This window comes from Lepisosteus oculatus, chromosome 9 (assembly GCF_040954835.1).
Source record: "Lepisosteus oculatus isolate fLepOcu1 chromosome 9, fLepOcu1.hap2, whole genome shotgun sequence".
Taxonomy (NCBI): domain Eukaryota; kingdom Metazoa; phylum Chordata; class Actinopteri; order Semionotiformes; family Lepisosteidae; genus Lepisosteus; species Lepisosteus oculatus.
In genome coordinates, this window is record NC_090704.1 from 47113862 (window position 1) to 47129452 (window position 15591).

The 15591-nt window shown below is 46.3% G+C and overlaps 1 long non-coding RNA gene across 2 annotated transcripts in view; it reads right to left on the reverse strand.

Annotated features, from left to right (window-relative positions):
• The window catches only part of LOC107078480 (uncharacterized), a 52817-nt gene extending 38233 nt beyond the window's left edge, over nucleotides 1-14584 (reverse strand). For both annotated transcript variants that reach the window (XR_011190532.1, XR_001479403.2), the window contains exon 1: nucleotides 14528-14584. This is a non-coding gene — a long non-coding RNA (uncharacterized lncRNA). The remainder of the gene's footprint in view (nucleotides 1-14527) is intronic.
• Nucleotides 14585-15591: the final 1007 nt, after the last annotated feature.

Genomic DNA, 15591 nt, shown 5'->3' on the forward strand with positions numbered 1-15591 from the left:
ATTGTGTTGACAAGCACATCGATTTCAGCACCATTTAGCCCCAAGTGCACAATTGTTTTGGACACCCAGGCCTAGCGTGTCACTTTAATTAAGACTCATCGGCTACTGCGGCAATCAGTGGCCAAGCGTTCTGCTCCCCTGGGTCAGAGCCGGCCAGCACGCACATAGGCCTTTCTTTCTAAGAAGTCGTGATGACAAACATTGAAGACTCAGAGCCATCGGTCGGTAAGGTGCCTGAAACCGAGGACATCGCCAGAGATGGAGAAGCAGCTGAAGGCGATGAAGAGAGACAGGGAGCCGACTTGGTGCGAGTTCCCAGAAACGACGCGTTCAAAAAAGCCGAAGCGTTATAGCACGTCATGAAACCTTGCTCAAACACCAATAATATTCAGACATGAGAAGTGGAATGGGTTAGGGGGGTTATAATGATATAAATAGGGAAATAAAGAGGAAAGACATCAAATTCCAAACATTTACAACGATTACACCTCCTACAGTCAGGGAAAAATGAGCATTACAAAGGCATTGAGTGCTCTTGACTTCTCCAGCACACCCAAGTAAGAGGGGTAACCCAGAGGCGAACCTAGGACAAAGACTTAATTACAGCATGACACACATCATGTTTCCTGCTTATATGCAGATATTTTCAGTTCTGTGACTACTAGAGTCCAAGACATAGAAAATAGAAATTTCTCTGAAATCAGGACATTAATTTTCTGAACTTTCCAAACAAATAGGGATCCTACCCAGGACTGATTTTCCTTCTATAAAACATTTATTCAGAGAAATTCCATTGGCTCATCTGTTTCTTGGGAACTGCAACAGTATTTTGTGTCACCTTGAAACTCTCGGACACTGAATCTGCAGAAATCACCTAACGCACATTCCCTGTCTACATTGAATTACCCAGATGGCTAAGTTATGTGCATCATTAAATCAGTTTAGCATGCTGCCAGGAAAAGTTAATGAATTCAAACACTGTGTAACAGACCTTTCCCAAACTGGCACCAATTCCCCAAACACAATCATGAGAAAACAGACAAAACAGATCACAGAAAAAATAATAAATATTAAATAAATCATGAGGGACAGGAGGGCTGCCCAGTAGCACATATTAAGAATTATGTCAAAACTATGAGGAATTAAAGATAAAAATGAAAAAATAATGGATACAGTTACACCAGAGCAAGTATGCTGAAGTCAAGGTAGAAAATTTATTTCCCAAGGGCATCCTTTAATATTCTCAGACTTGGAAATGCTTTTAGTAACATAAATCTGCTTCTAGCTATTCTTTCATAATGCATTAAAATTAAGTCTGGAGGTTCATATAAAATAGGTAGATCTGCATTAGAAACACTCTAAAGTATGTTAACAGACTCCATGTCACTAGGAAAGTCTGCAAATTATTAAATCATTCAGCCATATTTCCCCTGAAATTCATTTGGCCTGGAGTTTGCTTGCCGATCTCTCTCTGAAGCCTGGTTACAAACCGACAGTTCCCTGAGAATTTATCTGTGTTGATCTTCAATTTCAAGTTCCTTCTCCTTCCAGGAGTTCTCATAACTCATAACTCAGGAGCTGTTTACCTTGTGTCTGGCTGGGGAACTGGGACTCCTATTACACTTAGTCTGAGGAGGGATGGACTCAGGATGGTTTCTTAAAATGTCTAATTTACACTCTTCTCTCTGTTTGCAGCAGGCTGCCCCTCCTAACCCGAAGATTTAAAACTACAACTGCTTGGACTACTAGCAAGAGCAATAATGATTCTGAATTGGAAGACAAAGATGGTATCCCTGAGCTTGGAATTTACGAGCTTAATGCATTCCTGAAAACCCCTTGTGTAAAGAAAAATAGTAAATTCAAGACTAATTTATATGGGGAAAATTATAATGCTTTGCTGAGCCCAAAAAGTCCACCCATTTTCACCCATAAATGCTCAAAATTCACCTAAAATCATTTACAAGCACAAATTCCACTCATTATTTAATGCTATTCATCAAAATAATAATATATAATAACCTTCTACTGCATTTGTATTGTAAGAGAGATATGAAAAATTTCCCAAAACAATGGGTGATACTGTAATGATCATATTTTGCATTGTTTTATTTAACCAATAATAATTTAAGGAAAAAGTCTTTAAATTGACGAAGAGTACAGTAGGTGCTGTAGACTATTATTTACACATGTAAATGAGGACAAACTTCTAATTATCATAAACAGTAGCTAATGTAAACAATAAGTCCTTCGTCATTTCATCACCGTCCTTGATGGCTTTGTTCTTCAAATCAGCAAACAACCTTCTGAGGTAGGTAACCTTCTGCTGAATGAGAAGAAAACTTAACACTTGGTCTGATTTTCCATCCACGGCAAGAACAATTTTTCCATTTTTCCCCAAAATTGGATGCCTGGATTTGGAAACCGTTTTCAACTTTCAGCGCCGCCAATGGGGCGGAAGAGCCATCACTAGCTCAGGCTTCGGAAATCACCTCCTCATGCCTCAGAGACCCCACCTAGGTAAGCAACTGCTCTGTGAGATTAGAGGTCTTGTGCATCTCCAGACTGTGCAGCACCGAGTCAATTACTTGACAAGATCTAATCTGGCTGTGAATCCAGACCACAATTGCCAGCTTATCTTCCTTATCTTAGTGGGCCACAGGGTTGTGATATAAAAGCAGAAGTGGGCACCGTGGATTGGGCAGGAGATAACAAGGTGCTGTAATTTTATTCCTCGCTGTAAGTGTGTGCTGCATCCTTTTCTCACAGCAGGAGCAGATGTTTCTATTTCTGAATGGTATAAGACACCGTGTAAAGGCTTGTGACCACCAGCAGGATACATCACATAAAAGGTGCACTGCAGAGAATAGAGCCTTGATGGGCCAGAATTGCTCATCATGTCTTATGCAACCAGTGACAAGGTTTAATAGCTACATTTCTTGCTTTCCACTTACAGCTGCTGCACAGTGACAGCTGCTTCCTTACACCTTGGAAACCCGCACAATGGCCTAAACCACACGGACTTCTGCCCCTGCAGAAAGACAGAGAGCAGAAGAGGAATAGGGGGACACAGGGTGTAGAAGGACAGGGAGATCGAGTGTGGGGGGTGTCATCATGTTGAAAAGCAGAAATCTAAGAGGTGAGAAGCTGTAGGATGGATGACTTGATTTGAGGCATAATGGGACTGTGATTAGGTTCAGAAAAGTGTGCCCATTAGGGCTAAAAGCTCCCACTATCTCTCGCCTTCACACCTTCACACGAGGAGATGGACAGTGTCTTAGGAGTCATTATCAGGTCCTTTTCTGCAATCTTAAGTAAGATCCTTAAGGAGCTGAGCTCTTTAAATTGATAAGGAATGGGAACAGAAAGACAGCCTGAACTAGAGGTTAAACAGCAATCATTACCTACTGCTCCTGCATAATGCATAGGAAAAATAAAATCAGACATTTTGGTTGGGGGCAACCAAACTGGGGCACCCAAACTGCATCAAACAGATGTCTGCATCTGGTTAGCACAAACCCATCCTGTCAAGATCCTAAGATAGCGACGACGAATTATAGTTTGGCTATTATTAACCCCCCCCCCCCCGTAGGAAGCCCAGTGTCTCGCAGGGTTACACTAAAGAGTCACGTCTGTTCTACTTCTCTTCCTCTCCCCCACCGGCTGCCGAGTGGGAACTCTGCCAACATGTGGCTGGCAGGACTTGTCTTGTTTGCCAGCTGACCATACCCTCAGATCACCCTTCCCTCCCTCCCATCTCCCCCCACCTTCTCTCCCTGGCGAGACAAAGTGACATCTTGTCCAGAGAGCGGGAGGAGGTCAGCCACGCTCCTGCCTTGCGGGGCCGCGAGCCGGACGGGGAGTCTGCTGCGGAGACAGCACCTTGCGCATGAATCGGGCTCCGCAGGCCACCGCCTGTCAGTGCTCCGCAAGGCAGCCCCCTCCCCTCTCCACTCTCCCTCTTGCTCAGCCTTGCAATGCGAGATCCTGTCAGCCCCCATCAGCCTCAACCTTTAAGGCCTCACCCGGGTTTGCACGGCTGGACAGCTCGACCTCCAACACGCCTTCCTCTCGCTCGGACATTAACCTGCCGGCCTCCCTGTGCCCCCGAGACCAGCCTGTGTCTCTGCTTTACCACAACAGTAGCCATTAAGATAAGATCACTTTATTGGCCACATACAATTTCTTGTAGTAGGAATGTGTCTTTTCGCAGACCCCAGCTTGCTCTCCATGAGACACACAGACAGGGAAAGAAGCTTGGGGTCAGAGCGCAGGGTCAGTCATTTATATGGCGGCCCTGGAGCAGCTTAAGGGCCTTGCTCAGGGGCCCAGCGGGATTTGAACCGGCAACCTTCCAGCCACAGGCGCAGATCCTAAGCCACAGAGCCACCACATCGCCCCCCGGCAGCAACACTTCAGATTAACAGGCTTACTAATACAACATAAGATAATATCACAATTCCTTCGGGGGCTGGACAAGAACCTCAACTCTAATGTTAACACCCACCCCACCAAACCTGCTGCAGGTATTATCAGTTGTACCAGTCAGAGGCTTGTTTTAAAGTCTAACATACAGGAGGCACTGAAGTGCTTATGTTCAAGTTAAACAGCTTTTGAAAAGATAAGTCCAAGGGGAAGAGGCATTTTATTTTTTAATTGGTATCACTGAAGATAATAATGCAACTAATTCTGCATGTTTTGTGAAGTCAATATGTGATGATCTCCTTAGAGAAATGCATAATGGAGAAGAGAAGCTGATCGAACCTTTAGCCCTGCTGGCAGTGCAGGGACTGAGCCCTGTGTCCAAGGGGGCCCGATTGCTGCCCTGTGTCCAGGTAGCTCGACTGCGTTGACCGACAGACCGCTGCTCCTGCCCTGAGCCACGGGGTACGCTCAACTCGTATGGAGACCAGGCCCTCATCATGAAGAGGGTCCCTAACAGACCAGTATGTTTCTTATAACATACTTTTATATGTATAACTTGTGCAGAGGTGCTAATCTCAATCCGGTGCTGAAGAAGAATTTAATCTGTTTATGTCTGATTACATACAATAAATATGACACAATGTCTTGGAGTTTAGGTGCTAAAAGCTGCCTTCATTGGCATATCTGCTGAGCCCTGGTCTTTCTTACACTCTGGAATTTGAACTTCCAGGGCACAGTGTTTTTTGTTTTCATGCTCCACTGTGTAGAACAGACTGAATGCTGAAACCATCAGTTTATAAAAGTGTATTATACTCCACAGGTATGAAATTAATCTGCTACAACATTATACACAAAAAACACACAAGGAGGTGTTCCTGTGCAAGGCAGGAGCTTAATTGTGATTTTTAAATATACAAATTTTAAAATAATTGCCAATTCGTTGCATAGCATTACAAAATCCAAATATATGAATGGCTATGCTATGGAATCAGTGATCAGACACATTCCTGGGCTCAAAGGAATGCCCTTCTCGGAGAGTCGGAAAACTGAATCTCTGCCATCTGGACCAAGGACATCTACAAGATGACCTGATTCAAGCAGAAGCTACTGTGCAGTGCATTTAAAGGTGAGAACAGAAGGCTCATTCACTCAAAGAGTGCTGGAAGTGTGAAACACGCTATCCAGCCTGTGCTCTGGCTGATTTCAATAACGATCTGGGAGAGATCCTTGGCTCAATTAGTTACTAACTACCAAAAAAGTGAATAGGTGGGCTGTCTGGCCCCCTCTTGTCTGTAAACTTGATGTTCATTCACGCTGCTGACTGTTGCCTCTTTGCGATGCAGACTGGAGCCAGCGAGCCCAGGCGGGAGCATGGTCCCAGTGGGAAGCCTGACTGAAGTGCTGAAGGAAACAGGCCGGACTGGAGTCAGCTCACAGAGCGCCCAGGACTAAAATATTAAACAGGAACAGAGATGTTTCAGCTCTCCAGCGCAGCTGCAGTGATTTTCAGAAGCCTGACAAGGGTGTTTGGGGAAACAGCGCCCAGGGGAAGTTGCGGAGGTGAGACAAGGAGCAGCTTCTACTTCTCCATTTTAAAAAAAACGAAGTGCTGCTGGAAGTGTTTGATTTAGTCCCAAACAGTTCCTCACTAAGAGCAGCCCTTGGAAAGCAAAGGTTAAAGCCCAGAGGAGCAGCCTCCTGGGCTGTTTGCTCATTCTCAAGCAAACATTGCCTCCTCTTTTACAGCCGAAGCTCCTTTTATCTGGACTTTTTTTTTCTCTTATTAATGCTTTTAGCTACGTGATAGCACTTTCTGCCCACATTAGTTTTTCCATGCAATTTACATCTGTACTAATCATTGTCAAAATTACACGTTCAGGCGATCTATTTAAAGTTTAATACGAGCAGCCAATTTGCCGGCCCTTAAGAATGAAAGAACATCAGGACAATGGAAGGAGCTGTTGCTGCTAGGCAACCCTCCACTTGTGTCCTTACAGAGGAGGAAATGGCCTGGTTACCGGACCACAGCCCAGGGCCAGGGGCTCTCCTGCTGATCGGAGCATCGACCGCGTTGCAGGAGGCAGCCCAGCCTAGTGAGCACAGGAGGCCGAGTACACCTTCATGGATAAAAGCAGGCTTTTCTTTTTCCAGCGCAGTCTGTGGTGAAGTTAGATCACGACCAGCTGGCTACAACCATAAAGAAACTGCGGACGACTGTTTTCCACATCTCTGCAACGCGCCTGTCTGTAACATGTGTTTTCATTTTAAATGAACACAGAACGGCATTCTTCAGGGTCTGCATCTCTCTCCACCCTGAAGGATTTACACAGCCCTGTGCTCCATTGTGGCCGACAACAGGGCATAAATTCTTGCAAGTGTCGCCTCACCGGAAATCTCCAGATCTCCTTTGGAACGGGATGAGACCAAAATCAAATATCTAAAAACATCCTTTCTGGAGCCCTGAGGCTCATTTTCACTTTGCAATGTATCTCAGAGGACTAGTGTGTGAGCGCGAGTGCTTTCCCCCTGGCCTCTCAAAGCAGATCGATTCCAACCACAATAATCTGGAGACAACCTGAGCGTCCTCACCCCTGTCAGTGCCTGTATTGTCTTTCTAAAATAACGCACAGCTCACAGACCCAGGCTCCTGCCTGTATTTATTTAGTTATACTGTACTCACTAAGCCTTTAATTAAGCTTATGCATTTTTGTTTAACGTAACCTTTTGTTATTAATTGTATTGCAGCAACTAAAAGGGTTTAATAAAACACATCACACAATTTGGAATCCCTTTCTGATGAAGGCTGGACAACAATCAAACCCACTGCATCGCGTATTCCTGCTGTGCAGCTTCTAGGTCTGTGCTGCCGTATCCACAAGACTGTCTGCAGGCGACAGGCCTGTTGGCACAACTGCTGAAGGTGGAGTGTCCCAGCTGTAGCCACGCAGAGTGTTTCTGACACCACATGGAAACCTCAGTGCCCCTTAATGGGACGTGATCGATGGAAAAGTTGAACGTGTACGATTTCACCAGCAGCCTAGTGGCAGTTTTGAAAGACCTCACTATATAATATAAAATAAGCTATCCAATTAGCAATTTAAAAAATTGCGTGGGCACGGATCTCTACTCATCTGCGTTCTGTTCTTGTGAATTGTGCTTTTGCTTTCTAAAGACATACCTGTGCCACTTGAAAAAAAAATCAATCCCCGGCTTGCTCCGGTCCTTTGTGCACAAGTGGATGCTGCTTGGAAAATGCAGCTGAAGGGCTCTCAAGCCCGCGAGGGCGAGGGCTGCGCCACAGCTGCTGCAGATGTGCAGAGCAGCAGGGGCTGTACAGCCACTCAGGCTCTCCGCAAATGAAACACTTCCACTTTGAAATGGAAGCTATTTTCTGCACTTTGCTGGCAAGTTTCTCTCTTTTTCAATGTCCCATTAGTCTCCAAACAAAGCGAAAAGCAGAGGAGAGGGAGATGGACATGGAGAGAGAGGCACGTTGACGTACTTAAAAGTCTTGGCAGCAAACACTTACCCGCTGCACATTCAAGAGCCTCTAATCTAAGCAAAGGCGTGAGACAGTGACTGAACACAGGACAGACCAGGAGAGTGTCAAACAGATAATGACACACCGATGGCCTGCATGTACCTGAGGCTCTCAGACTCGCTTGAGCTGCAGCCTCATGGTTTCAGCCTGAGACTCTCTGCCTCAGTCTAAAGGTCACGAATCAGAGCCATGGACCATGCTCAAGTCTGAAGCTCAGGCATTCACAGTTCAGAAGCCTTTTTACATTGCAATGTGTCGAAAGCCAAAAGAAAGGGAAAACAAAGGACTTGTAGTTGACATCAGGCAAACTGACAGCTCGTCACTGCCTCCGGGCTCTGCCGCCTGCTCCGCTCGGAGACGAGAGGCGCCCCGGGCCACACAGCTGACCCCAGTCTCCTGGACACGCCCCCAGCTGGCTCACCTGCAAGGACTGAGCTCGTCCAGGTGTTGATCTCCCGGCGAGATCACATAGGATGTCCAAGTCCCCCCCCCTCCCAAAATCCCCAATCCCTTCAGGAGACCTTGGGTTTCACCCTTCAAAACTGATCTGCAGCTCCTCGTCAGGCTCATTAACCATGCTGGGTGCCCGTTGCTGTTTGGGAAAGTGACAGGTCTGGAGCACGCACACCCCTCAGCGACAGAGACGGTAGCCTTGTGAGACACGCCCACGTCTGCAGGAATGAGAAAGGCTGCCAGGACCATGTGAGCAGGTAAACCAAACTTTGAGACAGCGAGGGGCAAAATGTCAGGAAGGAACACAAAAATATAAAAGCTTTTTCCTCTGCATAAACTGCTGGAAATCCCAGCAGTACAATCATGTAACATGCAGTCAAATCAGCACAGTGATTTCCGAAAAAACTGACGTGCATTCCCCCCCCATAAAGTCACCAAATTACATGGATTTGGATGAGCCGGTAGAATTATTCTATCCTGGACGGAATTTGCCCAGTGTGACGTAGGTCTCCCTAACAGCACAGCCCCAGGGCTCCAACACGCCCCCTGCAGTCACATCACAGTGCTTTCACACAGTGTAGCACAGCCCAGTGCCATCTACAGGGCACTGGGGGCGACGCCCTACAAGTCATACGACAGTATAATACATAGGACAGCTTGTGCAATACCTACTGTCCCACACAAAGCATGCACAACCTGTACCATGACACTGTGGCCCCAGTACGTCCTGAGGTCTGGCTTCCCCATTCTATTTCTTCTACGGCTGCACAGAGCAACACATTTTAATACCTTTGTCTTCTTATAACTTGACAGGTAGTGCGTGTGTTCTGCGCAAATGATTAAGTACTAAAGCTTCCGAGTGGAAGATAGCAGGAGAAGATGAAGATGGACTCGTTAGATTGTTATATTGTGACTGCAGGCCACAGGCATTGCCAGCTCTTCAGCTGATCCCCACACGTGTCTTAATCTGCTCCAGTGTCCCCTGCCTGATAGGCATCTATTGTCATCTCTGCTCAGTGGACTCAACACTGCCTCTCTAGCTGTTCAACCACCTCTTGCATGAGCTGCAGGGCTGCCACTGGTCCCAGTGGGCACCTGTCCCTGTGATACAGTCCCTGTGGGCCTCAGAGGAGCCACAGGAACCCCCTGAACAGAAACCCATCTGTGCTGAGCCTCGTGAGCTGGGCTGGGGACCAGGCATGAGCTGCTATCAAGTACTGACTGATCTAAAGATCTAAAGCCTAAACCTAGAGACTTGGCTTTCTTGCTGCTTTTCAATTTTAAATCTTTTCAGCTCCCGTTTTTCGCCTGGTGCTTGAGAAGTAAACCCCAGGTGCTGTGGCTCGGCGGATGTTTGTCCAGGGCAGTGGTTCGTTCACAAGCAGAGGACCTGTAGCTCATCAGCCTGGGCAACGAGATCTTGAGTCACTGCTGCCAGCCGCAGTGCACTCAGTGTAAAATGTCCTCAATCTCGTCTAGATTCACAGGTTTGAGAGAAATGTTGCATCATCCTATACGCAGACACTTGCCTTATATAATGGCTATTCACACCCAGACAAAAGGAAAATGGGAAACACCCTGCTGGAGTGAACTCCATCGATTGTTACCAGCCTTCGTAATATATCCCTCTGCTGACAACCAGTGCTGAATTTTGTGAGCTCTGCACCTCTCCGACTCTCTCTGCAACCCTCAAATAAAATGCTTTCTGTCTCTCTGGCCCCCTTTGCTGTCTTTGTTTGCACAAGGGGAGGTTGCGAGATGAAACGAGCCACTGCTGTGTGTCTCGTGGAGGTCCCTGGGCTAATTCACCAGCACTGATGTCTTTAATGACATTGACCGCAGTTTAACGGATCATACTGACCCCCAGGCTGCGCTCCCTTTCCGGGCGTGTGTCAGCTTGAAGATTGGGACAGAGTCAGGCACAGCATGGGCAGGTGTGGAGAGGGTAACCCAATAGGACCAGTTAGCTACCAGCATGACCACTCCAGGTGTCCTGGCACTGAGGCACAGGGCTGCAGCTGTGATGATGCATCAGCTCTTCTTACATTCATTCCCTTGCCTGCCTTACAGCTCACACTCCAACCTGAAGCAAGACATGCTGTATCTATTGCTGTGTTATCCAAATCCTGTGCTATTCTAAAAGATTGCACGGACCCTTCATTGAGATACACGTCAGCACTGCTGTGGTCGTGTGGGTTTTTGATTTGATTGAAAGCCTTCAGAGTCGTTGAACTATAGAAATGTTCTGATCTGTGTGCTGAACCAGCCCGGTGTCCTGACAGAGTATCTCTTGCTCTCGGAGAGTACAGGGAGAGAGACTGTACTGCTCTTCCTCTCTACTGGTGTCATAGCTGACCTAAGGAGACCAGCTGAGTGTGCACGGAGGAGTTTAACTGGTCACTGTGTACAAACAGGGGCCCTGCAGGCCCAGACTCACGTGTTGCCACTATAGGAAGCCTGATGTTATGTAGGTCATTAACACCACTGGAACTGCTGAGGTCACAAACGTCTCCTGCTCTGACCCAAACACAGTGGATTGCATGCGACATGCAGTGGGTCAAACTGAAGCCACAAGCTCAGTGTGCAGTAATGACATGATCAAAGCAGTAACATTTGCATTCTCATGGCCATGTCTAGAAACCTTTAGGTTTATGAACAGCTCCTGGTCCCAGGTTGTAATTCATGTGCCCTGGTCCACATTTCAGGCTCCATCCCTGTCCAGACATCTCTACACTGTCACCCAAACCAGCTGTGCCAAAACTGGTATACCAGCCTGCCAACGGATCCTCAGACAGGTACTATCCTTCCTCACCCTGTGTGCTCATGCAAATGGCTTGCAAATTTCATAGAACCCTATTCTGCATCCTGTATGAGACCTGCTGGGACTGAAGTGCCATTCTGGGACATCAATCACATTGACAGAAGGGCACTAACAGCGCACAGAGAGGAGCAGTCACCACCAAGACGCCTGCAGCCACAGGACCAGAGGGAGTAAACATGCCTGACTGCAGAGTGTTTACTGTAGCATGTGCAGAGGAGATAACTCCAATGTGGAACGGCTCCACGGAACAAGATGAATTAAGCTCATAAAGGCAGCTTGTTAAATCACTACATTAGTGATGGAGATGGGGGAGGCAATTTCTTTATAAATAATTAGTCACTGTGATTACATAAGGAAAAGGAAACTCATTTGGGACTGAAATAAGTTATCATCATTGACACTAAAGACAGGATTCATCAATAAAAACATAAAACCAAGCGGATGTTGGTGTGTTGAGTATGGCTACAGAGATAACATCCTGCAATTAATGAAAAAACAGCCTTTGTTGCTTTGGGCAGTCAGAGCTCTGTGAGCCAGCCTGCCCACCATCGCCGCCCTACTGCCCAGCTCCCCCAGGAAACGCCAACCTGAGTGATCAAGAGCCTCAGGGACTGTGAGCACAGCACAGGCTGGCTTGACCAGGACGCTTGGTCAAGCCAGCCTGTACCGGTCATTTCGCAGGCATGTGGAGCTGCTGGGGTGGAGAGAGACCTGCTCTGGTCAAGGTGGGAGGGGGGAGGGTGTATCAGCTAATTCTCTGTGAGAGTCAGCATACAGAGAATAAGACACCAGCACAGCGATCGCTGGGCTAGTGAAGAAACTGGCCTGGCAGGAATGATCACACAGAACTGCCAGACAGGTGATGAATAATTCTGTTCACGGCGTGCAAACAGGGTCCCCTGGGATTTGTTATGGGATCGATCGGCTGGGGCTGATTAGCTTGTGCAGAAGCTGAATGCGGAAGGGAGGGAGGCCCGGAAATTGAAATGCTGGAGTCCAGCAGGGTCAGTTCACACTCGTTGAGCAGCACGAGGAGGAAACATCCAGACCAGACATGTCAGGCAAGTCAGGTCCCCAGAATAACTGTCCCAATGTGTGTGCTGGAGCTGTAACATACCATCTATACCAAGAGCTGTTGGAGGGTAAACATCTTGTTTTCATCACGAACAGTCCCTGCCTCCACAATCTCTAGTGACCTTGATAAAATATATAAAAAAGATGCCTTTTATAAAATGTTACGCATGCAACTGCTTGTTAGGCTGTATGTAAGTCCTTAATAAGACATTTAAGGCAGATTTTGCCTTTTTAAGATGTTAAAAGGACAGTTGAGAAGAATAGAAGCACAACATTCACCTCAAAGCTTTTAGAACCCATAAAGAAGTCATTATTTATTTCAGATAATCATGCTGAAAACTTGCAAAATATTTACTTTTGGCTAAAAATACCCAAAGCCAATGAACTGCCCATAGATGTAAGATGGATTTAAGTTCTGTTTACAAAACTCCATAAACAGCATCAGGACAGAGTATATTCCCAGCCTTTGCTTGAGAGATGGAGGCTTCTTTAAGAACTAACTTGGTTTCTATTCTTACGTGTGAATTAACAAGGAACGTGCTTAAAAACAAAGACACATTTTTTTTGTTAAACTGTGCAGACTGGGAAGTAGAAGTCTGAAAAACATAGAATCTAGATCCTGAAAAAAATCACTCAAACTGTTTAACATTGAGAGATTCCTGTTGTTGAAAGTAAGACAGAAGCCCAGACAAGTAGCCTTAAAAGGAAGCAAAGAGAACAGTTTGAAAATGTGCAGTTTTCAGCCCTGAAAATTGTCTTGCCATAGGCTTGCCGAGACACAGACTCACAAGATTAACCCGAAATTCCAACAGTGTGAGCATTAAATCTAAAACTGCTTCCAAAGAGGCAGGAACAGAAGCAAGAAATGGGAACCAAAAAATGCACCCAAAACATAACACCAACGCTCGTTTGCTCAGGTGCAAAGTCATGGCCATTGGCCACTCATGAAGCCCAGGTGCCCGATGGGAAGGGTTCATGCTGTCCGGGACAGAGCCGTCTGGAAGGGCTTCTCCAAACAGTCAATGAAAATGTACAAAAGGTGATGCTGGTCATTCTTTAAGTGGATAACTTAAATGTTTGTCATTCACAACAAAAAAATAAAATGAGAAGGCACTTGCATTTCAAAAGAAAGCATGAGGTGTCTCACGAGCAGAGGAGGAATTTCAAACTTGACTCCACGTTCCTGCTGACACAGAGGGCTAATTAACTAAAAGGTCTATTGTAACACATTCCTCACAGGCTCCAAGATCACCTGTCACTATAGGAGATGGGGAACGAGCTCCACAGCAACACCTGGCTTTAAATACAACACCATTCAGCACTGCCTCCCACAGAGTAAACATGAAGGCTAATTTGCTAATTGCCAGCCTTCAAGGGTGGCTGTAGGCTGTAATGAGCTTAATAAAAATATGAGTAGTGACTTCCCTTCATGGGTAATCAGCAGCACTGCATAATAAGCAACACTTAAGTGTTATTATAACTGGCTCACACATTCATTTGAGAATAATTTTAGACTGTTAAAATAAACACCCCAAAACAGAGATTCCATTAAAGACTAAAGCCATTACTTATCTGGGTTTTCAAAACACGAATCTCACTTTGTCATAATTAGCCATCTCCGGTACTGACATTAAAACATGACAAATGCTGGTGGTGCCGTCCACAGTGTTGGACAGACTGCCTTTTTGTGAGCAGGACTGCTTGAATGGTTTCCATTCCAGCTGAGCTCTAAATGACTCACTGGATGTACCAGCTGTAATTACAAGACACTCCAATGCTTGATGACCCTTCAAGGCTGCATGTACACCCTGCAGGACTCTGGCTCTCTGGGACCTCTGACAGAGTCGATCCCTATCCCTGAAAGCTTCTTCCTCGGCAGAACCTGGAGTCACAGGGGTAACTGACAGCGATACTGTGGAAACTGGTTTGCCTCCCAGCAGGGATGTCCTCTGGCTACAAGACTAGAACACTGGCAGGTTTCATCAGTCAAAATAAATCACTGCCATGAGAGCTGTCTCGTGTTTTCCCTGGTGTGAACTTAGACTCCTTTGATATAGTAACTGTTTCTAAAGAAATTATCCTGACATAAAACTTATTTTTCCACTGTCATGTGATATTAGAGGGAATGCATGCATGTTATTTTGTAGAAATATTCACTTAAAAAAATTAAAAATTACAAATACTGACTCTAGGACAGCTGTTTTTCTGCAGTTTACCTTGTGTTGTTGGGCTGTCATGGCCCCCCTCTGCCGAATCTCCTGGACTGTGTACCAGAGGGAAAACCACACCCTCACTTCCTGTGTAAAAGTACTTCAGCACAGGAAGTTCAGGTCACATGAGCCCCCGCGTCCACTCCTCCCCCTGCAGGTTGCAGTTGGAATGGCAGGTAGGAGAGGGCGGGGCATGGCTTCTCTTGTCTAGAGGCCATTATCACACAGTCCAGCCCTTTCTAAGATTATATTTGAGCTGAAACCATCCTTTTTTTCCCAAAAGATCAGTGTGCGCCAATGGAACCTTAAAAAATTAAGACAATACACTGGCATGGTTTGGTGGTGGTAAGTGCTAATATCACACAGCTCTTGGGTCCTTGGTTCAATTCTAGCTTGTGGTCCTTACGTGTGGAGTTTGCCTGCTCTCCTTGTACTTATGTGTTTTTTGTAGTTCTCCAGTTGTGTCGCTCTCATTGTATCCTGTACCTGCTGGGTAAAATTTTCGTTCATAGACACCCTTTCTCTTTTGTCAAGTGATTAGTGTGAAACAATGAAGCGGTTCAGCACCTGTAAAGAGCCTCTTCACCCTGATATGTGTCCCCAAATAACCTCTTACCCCTCCCTTCCTCCTCACCAGCAGCCTGCCAGTGAACCAGAGGACCCCTTTCTGACACCCTTCTGTTCCCCAGACAGACCCTCCACAGCACACTGAGGCCCTCTGCCCTGATCTGGTAGAGCTCGTTCCAGCGAAGGTTTCAGGCCATGTTGTATCAGTTCAGTAGACTGACTTTCTTTTCTAGGTTTCCATCATGAAAACTGCTAACTTTGCAGGCCGGGGAAATTGCACCTGTAATCTGCAGCATTCATGGCTCATTATGCCTGGTGTGTAATGTGCTGTGCTGGAGCTGTGAGTCCTGGGGGAATACTGCATTCTTCCCACAGCTTGGTCTGGAGCCCTGTGGCTGCCAGACAGCCTCACAGCAGCTCATCCGTACACGTTTGCCGTGGTCCCAGAGCACAGCAGCCCGTGACAGAAGTTTTTTCAAAACATATTTGTGCCTCAGAGTATA